This window comes from Primulina eburnea, unplaced genomic scaffold (assembly GCF_022965805.1).
Source record: "Primulina eburnea isolate SZY01 unplaced genomic scaffold, ASM2296580v1 ctg739_ERROPOS11973397, whole genome shotgun sequence".
In the NCBI taxonomy this organism is placed as follows: domain Eukaryota; kingdom Viridiplantae; phylum Streptophyta; class Magnoliopsida; order Lamiales; family Gesneriaceae; genus Primulina; species Primulina eburnea.
Window position 1 is genome coordinate 346,628 of NW_027331510.1, and position 17,495 is coordinate 364,122.

Genomic DNA, 17,495 nt, shown 5'->3' on the forward strand with positions numbered 1-17,495 from the left:
TATGGCTGATGAGTAGAGATGGCACGATAAGGATTCTAGATTTTGAATTTCTTTGATATTTGTGTTGTCTATGACTCGATTGATACAGAAAGGAACAAATAGTATCCTTATGTATTCAGTAGATATACTGAAATCGAGTCTAGCATTGGCAGATTTGCCAATGATATATGAGTTGGCTGATGTTTGCCTAGATAAGATTTCAGATTTGCTTTATAGCAGAAAGATAGATTTCAGAATTGAATTCAGATCAGATATTGATGGTTATTTTAGAATTCAGCACAGAATGACAGTGAATGTACAGAATGATACAGAATGAATTGAAAGATCAGTAGAAGAATACTGACCAGGAGTTACATTTGATTTAGTGTTCCTTTTGACATGCTTCAGTATATTCAGAGATGTTCTGATGATTTTATGCGTGATATATCTCTGATATTTGATATATTAATAGCATCTGATTGATCAAATCGAATATCTGAAGAGTTTATTGAATATTTTGAGAACTATAATGATTGTATACAGAAATGGGTCAGATAAGATTCTTGCTTGAAACAGATTGTATTCAGAGTATGCGATATCTGAAGTTAGTATACAGATTGATTTTGTTACAGTTGAGATTTCGATCAGTGACTGATAAGATACCGATATCAGAAAGACCAGAAAGTTCAGAAATGTCAGAATTGTCAGAGATATATTTTATCTGATTTGGTAGATTATTTTATGCGACTGTTGCTTTATATCTGCTGAGTATTGTTATTGTTCTAAATCAGTATTTGAGATATCTTATATTGTTTTGGAGAGCATATTTTATTTGCAGATGAGATATACCAGTTGAGCAGAATGACATGAAGATATGTATCAGAAATCCTTGTTTTATGAGTTCACTGAACTCACTAGATCTGTATAGGATATGGATATTTCATCTCTGAATTGATATTTTGTTTCTGATTTGATATTACTGTGTTTTGAATCCGTAGATACTACAGATTAGTGTGAACTAGAGGAAGTATATACAGTTTCAACCGAATCAGAGTTGAATTCGAGAGTTACAGTAATTCAGGAATATGATCAGAATGTTCAGAACTAGATTTCAGTAATCAGAGTCGAGTAACAGATATGTGATTTTGTGTTTAGTATGAGACTGATTATCTTATGATGTCAGATGTGTCAGAATTGTACAGCAGAACTTGATATCGATAGTCAGAGCCGAATAACAGGTAGGTATTTCTTCTTTAAATTATGTTATTAACTGATTTGTTTATGTCAGTCGTTCGAATTTGAAATCACAGATAATGTCAGAATTGCACGGTAGTGACTTCAGTTGTCATGTTGTGACTGAGAATGTATGATATTCGAGCAGACAGTTGTTGATATAGACAGATTAGATCAGTTATGAAAGAATTTGTACTGAAATGTTAGCAGAATTTGTACTGATATGTCTGAATCGCTAACAGAAAAGATAGAAAGATAGAAATCAGAAGATTAATTACAGAATTGTATAGTTCTAAATAGAAATGGGAGTACATTTATATGGCTTTTGTAATGAAATTACCGCCATTTTATACAGATTGTGATATGATATGATTAAGATTGACAGATTTTTCAATTTATATCTTATTAGTTTGTACAAGATGATGTACAAACATGACCAAATGACACAGATTGATGTCAGAAAAATAGTCAGAGTATTCAGGATGCCACAGTAGATTATATCAGATTGTGATTTGATTGATGGTGTACCTGTGACAGAGTATATCCGGAGATTTCTATTAAATTGTTTTACAGATTGACAGACAGTCAGAATGTATTATCCAGATATTGGAAGGTTTTGGTACAGCTTTAGTGCTAAATGTTAGCACTATACATCTTTAGTGCTGGATGTTAGTACTAGATGTTATGACAGATTGTCACTGTGTGAGTCATGATATGATGGTAATTATCAGATTACCAGAGGGGTAATGAGATAGGTACAGATGAGACATCGTACAGTGAGTACTATAGATTCTTTGAATCAGAATAATATCTCAGAAATACCTGAGATAGGATCCAATACAGTCAGAGATATGACAAAGAAAAGATAGCTGATTCAGAATAGAATGGGAATAGCTCAGATCAGACAGATTTATTATACCAATGTCGGATGGTGACGATTGGTATTTGAAGACAAGATTGAATATATTCTGGAATGAGATAAATAGCTTTGATAACAGCTGATGATAGTGATTTGTTTTAAACTGTGGATTGGTATATACAGATGTTGTATAGCCAGTATTGTGAGACTGAGGTTTCAGAACAGATTTATTGGAATGAGTTCTGCTTTGAACTCTATGTACATTTCTTCTGATATATCTGAATTGATTACTTGCGAGTTCGAGGACGAACTCAGATCTAAGAGGGGGAGAAATGTAAGGCCCGAGATAATAAAGATGATATTATTTTAATCCGAGAGTATATAATTGGAAACTTTTGGAGTGTTGAATTATATTCCAAGATGTTTGCAATTATTTAGGATTGAAATGGAATTATTTAGGATTGAATTGAATTAAAAAGATTGAGCGGGGGCCAATTTGCAATTAGTGAAAAATTGAGGGACTAAAGTGTAATTAATGTATTTTGCATGGGACACTTGGCTTGATTCACCTATTGAACGTGGCCATGCAATTGAGTGATTCACCTCTTCAACGTGGCCATGCAATTGAGTGATATATATATATATATATATATATATATATATATATATATAAACATCATTTCCTCGACAATTTCAAGGAAAAACCGAGAAAAAGCTTCATGAAATTCTCAAAACTTGGTTTTGGTGCGAAAATTGTGATTTTGGTTAATTCGGTTATCAGATTTTGATTCCGGACACAGTACTGTACTCCTCTCGTTGAGAGCTACAACTGGACGTAAGTTTTATGGAGTTCTGTTATCATTTGAAATTATGATATTGGAGAAATTGTTATTTGATTATTATTATGTGTTCTGAGAATACTAGACATCGTAGAATCGAAACCGGATTAAAGAACAGACTGATTATGGAATTGTTATGATTTTATGATTATACCGATTGAAAATGGGACAAATTTGGATTATGAATTGATTACGGATTATATCAGATATGAGTTATGATTTGTAATTAATATCTGGTGAGGTGGTATTGACGAGAATATTCAGATTGTTCCGTTAAACCGTTGATTTGAATTAAATCCAGATTAATCAGATTCAGAGTTGAATTGAGAATGGAATATTGATATTATGATTCTCGATATATCGTTTCAGATGTATAGAGACAGCCTTGAGTTCAGAACTGATATTGATATTGTGCCTGTTTTATGTGATTTTCATTATCAGATGGATATGGACAGATTTGACTTCGAGACTTCGTCTTCGTCAGACCGGGACGACAAAGGTATAATTCATGTGATATACGGGAAGACATAACTCAAATAAGATCCTATTTGAGTTTCCCAACCAAATCACATACTAGAATTATTGTTGTTTATTTATGATATGATTATGATATGTTATAGATGTTATATTCATATCCTTTGAAATGAACATGCTTTGTTTACAGATTGTTATTCATTGCATTTAAGATAGGAGAGTCGTTGACAGCCATTGTTAACTATCTAGATGTTCGGTGTATCTTAGCTTAGGAGCAGCCTTGATTCCTATTGCAGCCGTTGATACAGCTCAGACCGAAGTCTAGGAGTAAGACGTACAGTCACCCCGATTGGGAGGGTAGGTGACAGCCATTGACGTCTTATTCACCCCGGGATCCCTAGAGTTATAGTTGAGTCGAGTCTAGACATGATTTGACTAGCAATGCATGAGTTTATGGATGTGGTTTCATAGACTATGAAACCCATTTTTATTGCTTTCAGTCATGATCGCATGTTTTTATGAATTGATTTGAATTGCATATTTATCTGATTTGAGTAGCATGCTTATTTTGATTTGATTTCATAGATTATGGAATCTCTTACTTTTGATTTTATTCATGATAGAATGTTTCATGATTTACTTTATGTATATGCATGTTTACCATGTTTTATACTGGGATTTATTCTCACCGGAGTTATCCGGCTGTTGTCTTGTTTTGTATGTGTGCATGACAACAGGTGGGGCTGGATCAGGGTCAAGATGAGAAAGAGGCTGGACTAGATAGCGTGGTGATTCCGGACTTATTGTAGACTTGGTTTTATTACTAGAACTTAGTAGTTGAACCTTAAACTAGTTAAAAAGATTGTTGTATCTTTATACTAATTTGTAGTTTTATACAGATATGTATATTATCGAGATGCCATTACCTTCCGCATTTATAATTTATAAAGAAAAATTTTTAGACCCTGTTTATCAGAACTGATAATTAAATCCCAAAGTTGATTAGCGTCCGGGTCCCCACACTGCACGAACAACTCAGGATACTTCTCTCTCATCTCATCCTCTGGTTCCCACGTAGCCTCTTCGATCAAATGGTTCCTCCAAAGGACTTTAACAATGCCGATCTCTTTGTTCCTCAAAACTCTAACTTTGCGATCCAAAATCTGGACCGGAATCTCTTGGTACGTCAAATTCGGCGTCAAGTCCAATGGCTCGTGGTGAAGAACATGGGAAGGATCTGCAATATACTTCCTGAGCATCGATACGTGAAAAACATTATGAACTCTGTCAAGATCTGGCGGTAGGGCTAATCTGTAGGCTCGGTCACCAACTCTGTCCAAGATCTCAAACGGGCCAATAAATCTAGGACTCAACTTGCCCTTCTTGCCAAAACGCATCACACCCTTGAGAGGTGCTATCTTCAGAAACACGTGATCGTCAACCTCAAACTGCAAAGGCCTACGACGAACATCTGCATAGCTCTTCTGTCTCGACTGAGCAGTCTTCATCCTCTCACGGATAACAGCAACAACATCGGCTGTCTGTTGGACCAACTCTGGTCCCAACATCTTCCTCTCACCAACCTCATCCCAAAACAAGAGAGATCTACACTTCCTGCCATAAAGTGCCTCATACGGTGCCATGCCAATCGTCGCCTGGTAACTGTTATTGTAAGTGAACTCCACAAGAGGGAATTTAGAATCCCAGCTACCAGAATAATCAATAGTACAAGCTCTGAGCATATCCTCAAGAATCTGAATGACTCTCTCTGACTGACCGTCGCTCTGAGGGTGATAAGCTGTACTAAACGCTAACCGCGAACCCATAGCTCTGTGCAAACTCTTCCAGAACTCTGAGGTAAATCTAAGGTCACGATCAGACACGATCGACACAGGAACCCCATGAAGTCTAACAATCTCTGCTATGTAATCCTCGGCATACTGATTCATTGAGTACGTCGTCTTGACTAGGAGAAAATGCGCTGACTTGGTCAATCTATCAACAATAATCCAAATGGAATTAAAACCCTTCTGCGTTCTGGGAAGACCAGTCACGAAATCCATAGTGATATGCTCCCACTTCCACTGAGAAATCGGCAAAGATAGCAATGTCCCAGCAGGTCTCTGATGCTCAATCTTCACCTGCTGACAAGTAAGGCACTGAGAAATGAACAAAGCAATATCTCTCTTCATACCTGGCCACCAGTAGAGTCGATGTAGATCCTGATACATCTTCGTGCTGCCTGGATGAATCGAATAAGGTGCGGTATGAGCCTCTGTCAAGACGTCTCTCCGAATATCGTCGCCAGTAGGAACACAAATACGGCCTCTGAAAGTCACCAAACCATCCCCATTCAAACCAAACTCTGAGTTCCCTCTCTTCTCGGCTCTAGCTCTCAACTCTGTCAACTGAACATCATCAGTCTGCTCTCTACGGATCCTGTCCGTCAATGTAGCCCAAATGACCAACGCTGAAAGACGAGCAATGGTCCCCGGAACTACCAAATCAATCTCCTCTCTCTGCAAATCCATCATCAATGGTCTCTGAATCAAAGAACTCAAGGAAGAACTCGACTTACGGCTCAAAGCATCAGCCACTACATTCGCTTTCCCCGGGTGGTAACTGATCGTCACATCATAATCTTTAACAAGCTCTAACCACCTCCTCTGCCGCATGTTGATCTCTTTCTGGGAAAATAGATACTTCAAGCTCTTGTGGTCTGTGAAGATCTCACACTTTTCGCCATACAGATAATGTCTCCAAATCTTCAGGCCGAAAACTACAGCTGCCAGCTCTAAATCGTGCGTCGGATAATTCTTCTCATAATCCTTCAATTGTCGAGACGCATAGGCAATAACCTTACCTCGCTGCATCAGCACTGCACCGAGACCCTTCTTCGATGCATCGGTAAAGACAACAAAATCCTCAGAACCACTGGGCAAAGAAAGAACAGGAGCTGTCGTCAACTTATCCTTCAACTCTTGGAATGCACTCTGGCAATCAATAGACCATTCGAACTTCACAGTCTTCCTCGTCAGATTGGTCAACGGCAGGGCAATCTTGGAGAAATCTGAAATGAAACGACGATAATAACCCGCCAAACCAAGGAAACTGCGTACCTCTGATACAGTGGTAGGAATAGGCCACTTCTGAACTGCCTCTATCTTCAATGGATCAACAGCAATGCCATCCTTCGAAACCACATGGCCTAGAAAAGAAATCTGATCCAGCCAAAACTCACACATCTTCAGCTTGGCAAACAACCTCTTCTCTCGCAACAACTGAAGATCAACTCTGAGATGCTCGGCATGAAGCTCTCTGGTCTTGGAATAGATCAAGATGTCGTCGATGAAGACAATGACGAAGCTATCCAGATAAGGCTTGAACACTCGGTTCATCAAGTCCATAAAGACTGAAGGAGCATTGGTCAAACCAAAAGACATCACAAGAAACTCATAATGACCGTACCTGGTCCGGAACGCTGTCTTAGGGATATCGGACTCCCTAATCTTCAACTGATAGTAGCCAGACCGAAGATCAATCTTCGAGAATACAGTAGCACCATGAAACTGATCAAACAAATCATCTATCCGTGGCAACGGATACTTATTCTTGACAGCCACTTTGTTGAGCTCCCTGTAGTCGATACACAGCCGCAAAGAACCATCTTTCTTCTTGACGTAAAGAACCGGAGCTCCCCAAGGCGAAGAACTTGGACGAATAAAACCCTTGTCTAAAAGATCCTGCAACTGTGCCTTCAACTCCTTCATCTCAGTAGGGGCCATCCTATACGGAGCCTTAGAAATAGGAACCGTACCTGGAGCTAGATCGATCGAAAACTCAACATCTCTATCCGGCGGCAAACCCGGAACATCATCCTCAAACACATCAGCAAACTCTCTCACAACATCAATATCATCTATATTCAACTTAATCAGTCTATCCACATCCATAATAGAAGCCAGAAATACATCACAACATCTACACATCGACTTCTCAGCCTCAAGACAAGAAATAAAAGGAAGGACCAGCGAAGTACCTGTTCTGGCGAGAACTCCTCCCTGGCTATCATCTGCAAAAGTCACTGTCTTAGCAACACAATCGATAACTGCACGGTAAGTCGAAAGCCAATCCATGCCAAGAATAACATCAAAGGAAACCATAGGGATAACAATCAAATCAGCGAAGACAACTCGCTCCTCAATACGAACAGGGCACGCAAACACAATCGATGTCGGGCACAACACGTCTCCCGAAGGCAAAATAACATTCAACTGGAGGGGAAGAACATAAGGAACTATGCCCAAAGATCTCAAAAACAATTCAGACATAAAAGAATGAGTAGCACCAGTATCTATCAATGTCGTAGCTACTCTGCCTGAAATCAATATAGTACTAGAGATCATAGAAGAATCATGATTAATACCTTCCTTGGTCATCGTAAAGATACGAACCTGCACCTTCCCTTGGCTCGCTCCTTTAGGACAATCCCTGGCAATGTGGCTTGCAGTGCCACAACGGTAACAAGAACGAGTGCCAAATCTGCACTCTCCTCGATGATGATTGCCACACTTAGAACACATCGGCTTCTCGGGATCAACTGGAACTGGCGGTGGTCTAGGACTCGACTCCATCTTGCCCTTCCCTTTGAAACGATCCTTGCCTCTCTGATTCGAGCCCTGGCCTCTCTGAACAACAGCTTGGTGCCTCTCCTGCCTCTCTCTGGTGATGTCCTTCTCATCCTGCTCGGCCAACAAAGCCTTGGACACAATCTCCTTGAAAGTCACAGCTTTGGACATGTTGATATCTCTTCGAATCTTTGCTCTAAGGCCTCGAATGAAATGAGCACCTTTATCTTTGTCGTTCGAAGCAATATACGGAGCAAATAAGCAACCCTCCTCGAACTTCAGAATATACTCGTCAACGTTCATGCTCCCCTGTCGAAGCTCCAAGAACTCCGTAACCTTCCTCGCTCTAAGTGCGTCGGGGAAATACTTGTCGTAGAACAAATCTGTAAACTCTGACCACTTCAATGCTGAAACAGTCACACCAACCTTGGTTGCATTCCACCATATACGGGCAGCCTTAACCAACATGAACACTGCACAACTGATCCTGTCTTTATCCTCATACTAGAGATGGTCGAAGATTGATTCAAGCGCCTTGACCCACTCGACAGCCACTAACGGATCAGTACTACCTGCGAATTCCGGTGGATCCATCCTCTTGAAAGCAGAAAAGACGGCATCGGTGCCAACTGCCTAAGCTACTGGAACTCTACCTTGCCCTCTACCTTGGCATGTACCTTGCAATCGAAGCAGCTGCTGAATCTGCTCGCTATGAACTTTAGTCTGCTCCTTAAGCAACTTTCCGAACTCATCGACAACTCTAGAGGAAGAACTATCCTCACCCTCTACGGCTTTCCTCTTAGGTGGCATACTCTACAATGTGCTCACAAAAGACATATCAATAAATAACAATGAATAGACGCAAAAGAAAACATACCCGGACAGTTGAAAGTAGACTAAGTCATATGCATTGGTCCGAAGAACCGGTGCTCTGATACCACTAAATGTGACACCCTGACCCGTTACGAATAAAAATACAACGGAATTTAAAATTTTCTTTCAAATGGAAGGAGTTTCAAAATACATTTCATAAAGTGTTTAAAAATGCAAATACATGATCATTCAAATGATTTAACAAAAATACAAATCAATCATTCCTATGATCATGTCCCAAAATGCTTGCAAAACATCATCCTTCCAATCTTCGTATGCATATGACTCCTGACCAAAATCAACATCCTGATCCGTCGCTCTTATCTGCATCACATGAAAATAAATGAAATGAGTATAAAAACTCAGCAAGTGGAACTCTTACATAACAATGATACATATCATACTCTGTAAAACATGACTTTGAAATCATAAATACCATCACTCTGAAACATAAATACTGTAGCAATAACATAGCAATAAGATGGTATTTCTCTTTACTCTGGTTGGATTGATATCAATAGTATCTCTGACTGTGGTGCTCGTATCCCAAATCGATATAAACCGATAACTCTGAGGGATATAAGCCTATGGGAGTTGATCAACTAATTGCATGCAATTCTCTGACTATGTTTCTATCAATCCAATAAAACATTTGAATTCTCTATAGCATTTAAACAATCACTTTGGAAATCTATCTTTTCTCTTGTATTCCCTTTTTCAATAAATGAGACATACAATGCCTCCAATACATATACAATAGAATCAATACATAACTATGAATCAAATGAAATGAATAACACTTTGAAATCATTAAAACACCATACATATAATATCATGTGAGCAAAGGGATGAAATTCCACTTACAAACCACAATAACACCTTGATTCTAACTCTTGGTACACCACCTACAACAATAATCCATAAATAATACCATTATCAACTCTATATCCAAGAATCCAAGTCAAATAATCCAATGAACCATCAAAAACATCAACCTATAACATCTCATCTCCAAAACCATGAAAGAACACAACCAAAAACTTACCTTAGCTTCCTAGCACCAAGGAGAACCTCGATCTCAAGTCGAAAATCGAACTAGATCCAAGAATCAAAGGTAGGAAGCAAAAGAAATGGAAGAAAACCCTATTCCTTAGGGAGAAAATCAAAAATGGAGGAAAGGAAAGAAGGAAAGTGAAGCCAACAACTCCAAAAAGTAACTTAAAATCTCGCCCATACCTCCATAAATCAAGACCGCGGGTGCGCTCCAACAAGCACCGCGGGTGCGCTATGCTCACGACAATCCAAATAATTCCCTGAACTCGATGACCGCGGGTGCGGTCCTGCAATTACCGCGGTTGCGGTACAAACAACACCGCGGGTGCGGTGAACTCTCGGCAAAACCATCAAAATCCAACATTAATGACTGCGGGTGCGGTCCTTGCAAGGAGTGCGGGTGCGGTATGGTCACGGCCATGAAACAAACCCAAGCAACTAAGATCGATCCGAAACGCTGAAACGACGCAACACCAACAACTAACAATAACAACCAAGCCATAAAACAATAATACCAACTACACTATAACCCAAAACACAACTATAATCATCTAATCATAAAACCCAATAAACAAACAATGCTTAAACCGTACCGTACACCGGGCTCGGCTATTACAACACCGGTTATTGAAATGGCTATGAGCATTGTTGAGGAAAGTAGAGACCAATACCATGTTTTACTCATCATCGCAGATGGCCAGGTACACTAACTATATTCACTTTAAGTTCTTGTTATGAAAGATGTCACACTGAGAGACTGTTGGAATGAATTGCCTCTCAACTCCTCGAATGCAATGTTAAGTTCAGATGTTCTCAGAATGCCTGAAAAATGCATATCTTATTTACAAGGTGCTCGACTAGCACTTCATGTTCGGAGTAAGCGCATTAAAAGCCTAGGACTTATGGGGAATATCCTTAGTTGTTATTAATATTCATGATCATGTATTAATGAATGAATGTGCGTGTAGGTGACAAGAAGCGGTGATACACCAAATGGTCAATTGAGCACACAGGTGAAGAAAACCGTTGAAGCTATAGTAAAAGCTAGGTAATATTAAACCAAAATGGGACCATTTTCCTGTTAGTATAATACTTAAAGTTACATTCAAAAGCAGTGAATACCCCTTATAGATTATCCTTGTCAGAGTTGGAGATGGCCCATGGGAAATCATGCAGGAATTCGATGATAACACACCAGCAAGAGCATTCGACAATTTTCAGGTAGCAAACCTCATAGTAATAGAAAAATCAAATGTTTAGTGCAAACTCTGCTGGAATGAAAAACTATTACGTATTCTTATGTTTTTCCTAGTTCGTCAATTTCACAGATATCATGCCAAAGAGCATTGATTATTCAAGAAAAGAGGCGGAATTTGCCCTCTCAGCCCTGATGGAAGTACCTTCTCAGTACCTTGCAACCATAGAACTCAACATACTCGGGTAATGATTGGATATTATTTATCAAACATTAATGTATTAGCTCTATCTCTATCTCACTCACACACACACACACACATAAACATGTATGCATTTATCTAGGTGTGTGCGTAAAACTCTAGTATAGAGATAAAATACTGGAAGTATTTTTATTTTCTGTAGTAGCCATCAGACTGGAAATCCTCCAAGCAGAGCTGTGCTTCCGCCACCTTCTCATGGCAAAGTTTCTTCCGGCGGCAGTTCATTTAAGCCGTATGGTTCAAGCAGTTTTCCGCACAATACTCTGTTTTATTCTGCCCATGAATCACCATCGAGCAATATGTATGACAACAAGGTAATGGATTCACCATAATCCTAGCAGGGCAATTGTTATCACTTGTCGAGCATACGGACAGCTAGCTGAGTAGAATGCTTGTTTGGTGTCGAGTTTTCAACACTTGAGTGTTTTTGTTTCTTTAATTTCTAATCTTAATCGTTTCCTCGTCAGGGTTGTCCAATTTGTAAGAGCCACTCAAAAGACATGGCTTTTGGCTGCGGACATCAGGTAAAATTGCCAATTTCTCTCTACATAACGAGGTCATTTCACGAAGAATGATGCAATCTTGAATCGTTTTGGTTTTGTCGTTCTTGGCCAGATCTGTTGTCACTGTGGAATAGGCCTTGTTTATTGTCCGATATGCCGAAGCACAATCACGACAAGAATAAAATTGTATCCATAGATAAAAATAATTACATTGATGCATCAAATCAAGCTACAGAGCCCTCAATCCAGACATTAGCAGCAAGTCAAATGTATCTCATTTTTGTTACTTTTTCTTGAAATTTATATGTTCGAATAGAAATATTTTAAGTAAATAGAGAAGCTAAAAATATCAGTTGGATTTGATTGATGTATGACAATAACTAAATTGGGATTCGATCTATCTTGTTTTACATAATGCTATAGTACAACGGAAAAGTTCCATATTTTGTTTGACAATCCACATTTATTACTCGAGAATTCCTAAAAAAAATTGCTAGTAGTATCCGTATACTCTCCGCTCCAGAAACAAAATGCAATTCAGAACAATTAATTCGCGAATAATAATAATAAAAAAATCTTCACAACCACCCTTTTATGTGTTCTTTGGTCATGGAGTATAATTTTGGGAGCACTTAAAAATTTGGGAGGATCTCCATTATTCAAGAGGATGTAGTCAAATTATGTAACATTTCCCGATGTTTGTCTTTCGTGTTCTAGTAGTCTAGCAACACTAATTGGCACATATGATTGATCAGATGAACCGCTCATCAATAGATGTCAAAAAATGTAATATCAAAAAAAATCAGTCGAATCCAAGTGGTCTCTCAGTTGCAATCCTTCTGGTTCCTTCTTGAACTGGCTTGATTCATGTAATTAATGATAGACGTTTTCACCTTGATCAGTGTGAGGTCCGGGGCCGAAGAGGGCGGTGGGTGATCGCCGGTGCCATCAGTTGCACGGACAATGAGCGACTCTTGGCAGGCTTCTAGGTGAAGGGAACATGAATGAACCGACCCACACGGGAATGAGAGGGATTCCGAGACTGGGCAATGTAATGGACTGAACAGTTGAAGAGGGCTTAAAAGGTTTGATTGGTAATACTCATATCACGAAGGTGCATCTTCTTTTCGGTAGCTCATCACATAAGAAATCCAAAGTTAAGCGTGCTTGACTTGGGGCAATTTTGGGATGGATGACCTCTTGGGAAGTTTCCCACGGTGCGTGTGAGTGAGGACATAAGCACGCTGGAAAGACTCGTCTTGGTACAGTGAGGATAGTCGTCAAATCTGGGACGTTACAATCAGCTTGGCATTTACTGAATCTGAATTGCCTTCTTTTAGTGCTTTGAGGAAGTCTTGGGCAATAATCATCAGCAACTTCTCAAATTGATTTCTGTATCTTCGGTAAAGGGCATATCCAGACATCTGGACATTCGTAAATCACTTCTTATTTGTGCATCAAATATAAAAAAATGTGAAAAGGCAAATGCCAGCTTACTTCAAGAAAAATATTAAAAAAATGTGAAAAGGCAAATGCCAGCTTACTTCAAGAAAATGTTGAAGTGCAACTGCGGTATAAAGATTATCCGGGAGAGAATTTAGAAAACTTGCAAGCCATGCCCAACCTTCTTTAAGTCCATGGAGATTCTGAAAGCCAACAATTTCAGTCTGCCAAAACAAGACTATCAGAACTCAGGCTTGTATCATACCAGTAAAATGCATTGGAAGATTTTGGTTAAAAACTCAAGTAGAGATGGAGCACCAAACCTGCACTAAAGCTCCATAGAGTCTCATGATTGAACTCAATCTCTCAACATAACTATCAGTGCTCTCGATCCTTCCATCTATTTCCTTGTAGTCAATAGCTTTGAAATAAGCTTATCTGGTTTAAAACAGTACCTGTTAAAGATAACATAAATATGGTAACAATTTACAGCAGTTCTGTCAAAAAGCCAAAAAGGAGCAAGAATGTTTCTGAACTTAAGATTCCCATCATTTCATATGAATCTTGAAGAGAACTTTAAAATTAAATGAAACTTCCCATACTTTTACATCAGAAAACCATAAGAAAGAAAAATAGAAAACAAACAAAAAACAAATGCTTAAAAAACCGAATTAGATTTATCACCGAAGAGAATTCTACAAATTTGGGAACAGTTTAGATGCAAACTATGTTTAACTCCGCCATGAGAATGTCCATAGGCAATGAAATCTGTATTCAATGAAAAAAAGTTGTCGAACAACATATTTTCAAGGATCAACATCTTGGATTGCTGCTTCAATGGACATAAGTGTAAAATCCAAAATTTTTGCATAATCGTGATAATATTTTGGTACTAGGATTTGCGCAATCTTCGGGTATCTATATCATTATAAGATGTAAGATTTGCAAGATTATCTAAAATTAGTGGATAACTATATCGTGTACAATATTTTTGGAGCTCAAAATTTAAGATAATATTGTGCATATTTTGAACTTGAGATAATAAATAGATCATGATCTAAGATATTAAATAAGAAATTTTTGGATATAATCAGGTAAATTTTGAATATAAATTCAAAGTTGAAAAGCTTATAACAGATATAGATATAAGATTTGAGATGATATGGATATTTGGGTAAGGATAACGAGATAGATAAGAGATAATAATCTATACTCTACCATTTTCGAAATTTTCCCTCCAAAATTTTGCGCGAGTCATCAAAATTCAGTCAAAGTTCAGAAATTCATTTCTCTCGCTCGGATAGTCAGAATCCGATCTCCCCTGTTCAGAATGTGCTTTTATATGTTTCGAATAACATATCCAAATTTCGGCCAAATCCAACAGTTAGTTTTTCGTTTATAGCATTCGCAAGAAAACTGCTCAGATTCTAGGTAAGAAACAGCATACCTACGGTTTTTCATCCATAAATAGGTAAAACGACTCCAAACCAAATCTCCAATGTTCATAACTATTTTGACGTGTTGTTAAACATACTGTGAAATTTTGAGTCCGATCCAACAGTTAAAAAAGGCGCAAAGATTTTTAAAAGACCGCTGATTTTCCGGGCGATGTGTTGTTGCGTTTTCGAAGTATCGGTTGCATGATTCTTCTATGATTTTCGAATTCTTCGTGTTTTTCTTCAAGGATTAAGGTAAGTGGGCTTGTTTTAAATGTGTAAGTTTCGGTTTATGCATTTCGTGTGTTTTGAAAATTCGGTTGAGCACCATCGTTCTGTCTCTACATTTTTTTTAAATTTTGGTACGTTTACGTGTTGACACCGTGAGGATTCCCTGAAAATGGGTGGAATTCCAACATATGGCCCTTCACGGTGAGATAGAACCGTTTTATGGCATCTTCCCCTTAGAGGATTAAAACTTAGGGACTGATATCAGTAAACCATAGAAGGTGGAAAAATCGCAATGCTGTTATGTAACGTCCCGAAAATCGAAAAGTCCACGTGAACTACATGCATGCAAATTATTAACTTTTTTGGTATTTTATTAAATTCTTTTAATGCATAAAATATATTTTTATTTTATTAAATTGTGTTTAATTATTTTTATGTATTTTATGCATTATTATAGTATGATAGGATTTAATTCATCAAATTTTAAAAGTTCATGCACTATGATTTTTAAGTTTAATTTCGCGCACGAACGAGGAGCAGAGAGTGGGAGATTTTCAAGAAAATTATTTTTATTACACGATTAATTTTTATTAATTAATATAAGATGTTTTAAAGATATTTTTCATGAATTAGAATTTATTGGGTATTTTTACCCGCATGATTTTTATTTTTAACGGTACGCGAATTTTATCAAATCGGGGGACTTTTTAAGGGTTCGACTAATATTTTCAAAATCTTTCCAACACGAAATATTTTTCGAGAATATGTTTGGATTTAATGAACCTATTTTTAAACTTATTGAGTTCAAATTTTTTTTAAACTTTTTAATTTATAAATAATGTTTATTATCTCGACTATTAGCCATTTAAATATGGCATTATTGGCTATACTACAACCATAAAAACTCATTCAACCTACCGTCACCCCTTCATTTCAGAATGTCCTCTCTTTTTCATCACCTCCCACAGCTAGAAGACTTCGGCCATATCCCTTTCTTGCAAGGAAATTTCACCCGTCGCTTCCCCAACACTCGTTCTTCCATCGTCTCGCATTTATATCGCCAAGGCACGCCCCGTACCCTTATTTCTGCATCATTTACGTCATATACACGCTGATGATTGTGTTCTTACAATTAAAATTTCGATCCAACTTAGTGCATCAAATATTTTTGGTTTTCTTGTTTATTCTTGCATCTTGTGATCACCACTCACGTTTCTTTTTGGTAAGTTGCAAGGGGCTGCTGATTTTCGGTGTTAGAGGACTGATAGGACTTAAATAAAGGGGGACACCTTGCTGGTATCATGAACGGATCGAGCCTAGGGGGTTAAATATCGGAGTTATGGTTGTAGGTCGACGTTTGTGGCAAGGTTCGTGTAGGAGCTGTAGGTGTTGGATCTTGTTGTTCAGCGTATGACTGGTCCAGGGCTCTTAGCCATGGTTTAGGCAGTCTCTAAGGGTCCTAGGATGAGTATAGTTATAGTGGTTAAGGGTCTTGTTGGCCAGGAAGTATGCTGGAACGAGAAGAAGTGCAGCTGCGCAGATTTGTATTCATGTAATGGCTGTAGGTGCTTTGGTTTCTGGTGTCAGTCAAAGTCAAGTCGATGGCTGCTGGATATGGTCTGGTGCGTGTCTAAGGGTCCTAGGATGAGTCTCTTTATGGTGGTTCATGGCCTGGAGCGGCAGCCAAGAGGCTGAACAAAGAAAGCTGCGGCTATTCAATTTGGGTTCACGTAGAGCAAGTCATGGCTGTGGGGTTTGGGGCGGTTGCTGGACGGGGCCAGGGCATGGAGCAGTGTCTTGGGTCCTTCCTTAGGGTCCTAGGGAGGGCCTGGTGGTGTTGGTTCCAGGCTGGGTTGGCTAGGGAAGGTGGCTGGACCAGGAAGCTACCAGCTGCACCAATGGGGGACAAGTTAGGCTAGTCACGGCTCTTGCTTGCTTTGGGGCTCAGGCATTAGTTCTGAGTTTGAAAGGGGTGTATCATGGTCTTAAGTTATGTCTAAGGGTTGGGTATAGGTCCTGGTTCGGGTCCGGTTCGAGTCGGTTTAAGCATGAGAGTCGAACTAAGGAAAGATGGTGACTAAAGCTTTTGGGTTAGCACATGCTGGAAATTCCAGCAGCTTGCTGGACTATTATTATAGTGTTGAAAGGTCTGGTTTTGAGGTTTTAGGACATTTTAGATGTTTATTAGGTGTGGTAACAAGATGGGAAAAATTCGGTTAAGTTTCGAGTCGATTCGGGTTAAAACCGGGACACCTTTCCAAGTTTTAAAACAATTCGGTTAAGTTATGAAATGAGATCGAGTTTACGTCTAGGATGCTTTTAAATATGTTTTGGGATATTTTAAGGAGTTTGGTAAGCCTCGTATTAAAAAAAATGAGTTTTGAAATTATTCAGGATTTAATCGCTGCACGAAACGTTAATTCAAGGATTAATTGAAACGCCTAGATTTAGGCTTAATAAAATTATGAAAAATTATATTTAAGCTCA

General features: G+C 38.5%; 1 long non-coding RNA gene and 1 pseudogene across 1 annotated transcript; one reads left to right on the forward strand and one right to left on the reverse strand.

Annotated features, from left to right (window-relative positions):
• Nucleotides 1-12,785, forward strand: part of LOC140822031 (E3 ubiquitin-protein ligase RGLG1-like) — an 87,132-nt pseudogene extending 74,347 nt beyond the window's left edge.
• A 412-nt stretch (nt 12,786-13,197) lies between these two features.
• LOC140821688 (uncharacterized) lies at nt 13,198-13,757 on the reverse strand. The gene is made up of 3 exons (XR_012115820.1): nt 13,665-13,757; nt 13,443-13,565; nt 13,198-13,322 (listed from the first exon to the last, which is right to left on the reverse strand). It is a non-coding gene; the product is annotated as an uncharacterized lncRNA (long non-coding RNA).
• Nucleotides 13,758-17,495: the final 3,738 nt, after the last annotated feature.